This window comes from Nannospalax galili, unplaced genomic scaffold (genome assembly GCF_000622305.1).
Source record: "Nannospalax galili isolate Female #2095 unplaced genomic scaffold, S.galili_v1.0 scaffold1138, whole genome shotgun sequence".
NCBI classification, from domain to species: Eukaryota; Metazoa; Chordata; class Mammalia; order Rodentia; family Spalacidae; genus Nannospalax; species Nannospalax galili.
Genome location: NW_008342297.1, coordinates 2406404 through 2409080, shown reverse-complemented (window position 1 = coordinate 2409080; position 2677 = coordinate 2406404). Strand labels below are relative to the sequence as shown.

The 2677-nt window shown below is 47.8% G+C and overlaps 1 protein-coding gene across 2 annotated transcripts in view; it reads right to left on the bottom strand.

Annotated features, from left to right (window-relative positions):
- Window positions 1-257, bottom strand: part of Gigyf2 (GRB10 interacting GYF protein 2) — a 146800-nt gene extending 146543 nt beyond the window's left edge. The window contains exon 1 of one of the 2 annotated variants that reach the window (XM_008838103.2): window positions 110-257. The gene's annotated coding sequence lies outside the window, so the exon portion shown is untranslated. The remainder of the gene's footprint in view (window positions 1-109) is intronic. The other variant, XM_017799374.2, reaches the window with a different exon arrangement.
- Window positions 258-2677: the final 2420 nt, after the last annotated feature.

The following is a 2677-nucleotide window of genomic DNA, read 5'->3' as shown; positions in this document are numbered from 1 at the left end:
GCGGGGACGCGACGCTGCGGTGAGGCCTCGGCGGACGGTGGAGAGACAGCGCGGCCCGGGCGCGGCGCGGCCCCGGCAGCGGAGACACACCGAGCCACGGGTTGGTTACCTGCGGTCCGGGACGGGTAGTCTCTCAAAACCCAAGTCAGTCTTCAGCCTCAACAACACAAGATGGCCGACACGTCGCCACGCACGTCACGTGACCGGCGCTCTCCAGCACGCCCCCGACCCCGCCCACTTCGGGGCCCGCCTACTGCCGGGCTCTCCGGCCTCCCACGACATCGTTTCCTGCGGCGGGCCCCGCCCCTGACGAGACCCGGATGGAGGGCTGGGCGCTCGCTGACCCTGGGGCTGAGCTGCTGTCCAGAGCTGGACCCTGTGACTCACTATCTCGTGTTCCCAGTCCAGCACCAGCGTGCGGTTCAAGAACTCTCCGCAAAGTCTGAACTTCTACACAACATTTCGTCCAGCATTTTCCTGCCAGTTGGTCCATGCTGGGGCAAATGGGGAGGCTAAAATGCAAACCAATTTCCCTCCTGGTTGAAGTGAGAATTCATCCTAGGGTGCTGGGCTGTGACGGCTGGGAAGGACTTCAAAGCTTCGACTCCCTCCTACTTCATCCCGGCCTGCAAGCCGTCTATATAAAACGCTCCCATTTTAGGGTTCCTAGGTGACTTACAGGAAGCCTGGTATACACTAAATATTACCTTGTTTTCTCTGAAACTCGGATTTCATTGGGCATCCTATATTTTTGCTAAATCTGGTAGTCTAACCTTTCAAGTCATCCCACTTTTACTGGGGTCGTTAGACTTTTCAAGCCCGTCTATCTCTGGTGTTTGGGATCAACCCTAGGCTTCACACGTGCTAGGCAAGTGTTACCACTGAGTGCCATCCCCAGACCTTTTCATAGGATTCCTCCCACCAATTTTGGCATTTTGTTTTTTGTCTTGAGACAGGGTCTCACTAGCCCTGGCTGGCTTGGAACTGGCTATGTTGACCAGGCTGGCCTCAAACTCACAGAATGCTGGCTGCCTCCCAAGTGCTAGGATTAAAGGCATATGCCACCACACCCAGCTTCAACCTTTTTTTTAAGGAATATACTCAAATATTTGTCTTCATTTTTAAAATTGAACTTGAGTTTGAGAGCTCAGTAGAATACAGACCTGAGCAGCAAGGGTATGGAAGTCAAGGGAAAAGATATTTCTTTTTGTTTTGTTTTGTGCTTTGAGATGGTTTTCCTCTAGCCCCAGCTGGCCTCCACCTCAGGTAGACCAGACTGGCTTCCACCTCAGAAATCTTCCTGCCTCTGCCTTCTGAGTGCTGAGATTAAAGGTATATACCACTGTGCCCAGGGGTATTTCTTTCACTTGGATGAGTATCTAGGAAGGGATTGGTGGTTGTGTTGAGTTACTTTGACTTCATCAGAAAGTGCCCAAATTGTTTCAGAGTGCCTTGGCCATATGTCTCTCCCTAACTTAGAAGTTTACAAGCAGCAAGAAGCAAATCTAAGGAATCCTGGTAATGATAGTGGTGATGATGAAAGCTGACAAAAATCCCTCACTTTTACCTGACTCCACACTCTACACCTAACAGCTACTGTTGTCCTGGCACATGGTGAACACTCAACAAATACCTACAGAATCAAATAATTCCCCATTTTTCTACTCACGAAGGGCATATTCCATTTTCCCTTTTTTTCCACACTTCCCCGTGATGCTTTACCACATAATGATTTGGGGGGGGGGGTCTTTTTTGAGACAGGGTCTCCCTGAAGCCCCAGCTGATCTGGAACTCACTATGTAGACCAGGCTGACCTTGAACTCACAGAGATCCGCCTGCCTCTTCTGGGATTAAAGGTGTGCGCCACCACGCCTGGCTCCACATAATGATTTTTAAAGTGTAATAGCATCACTCCTCGGCCTTTTGGCTAAGACCAAGTGTAGTACAGCAGTACACTGGTTCCTCTAGGAAAATAACAGTTTCAGCCTTACTATACCATTGTCAGGTACACAGATGTTGGGAATAATAGATCTTTCTCAAATGAGAGTGGAGATGAGGAGTTTAATCTGAGATGAATTTAATTTGTAATAAATCCGGTCTCAGTATTTTTGTTTTGTTTTGTTTAGGTCTCAAATATTTTGATCTTACCATGTAGCCCTGGCTGGCCTGGAACTTGCTATGTAGATCAGGCTGGCCAGATTATATTTTTCTGAAAATGGCTGTAACAGTATCTTCCATGCAAGGCACTCTTCTAGAGCCTTCCCCATTCCTTCTAGAAAAGGAGTGAACTTCTCCTTCCATGAGTCCTTATAATGGATAGTGGGGGCCAGGTGTGGTGGTGCACACCTTTTAATCCCAGCACTTGGGAGGCAGAGGCAGGCGGATCTCTGTGAGGTCAAGGCCAGCGTGGTCTAATAGTGAGTTCCAGGACAGCTGGGGCTATAGGGAAACCCTGTCTCAAAAAGACCAAAAATAATAATAATAATAAAATATTTATACCTTTAATCCCAGCACTCAGGATGCAGAGGCAGGTGATCTCTGTAAATTTGAGATCAGCCTGGTCTACATGGTGAGTTCCAGGCCAGCTGGAGCTACAGGAAGATCCTATCTCAATAAGACCAAAAAATAATAAATAAATAAATAAATAAATAAATAAATAAATAAATAAATAAATAAA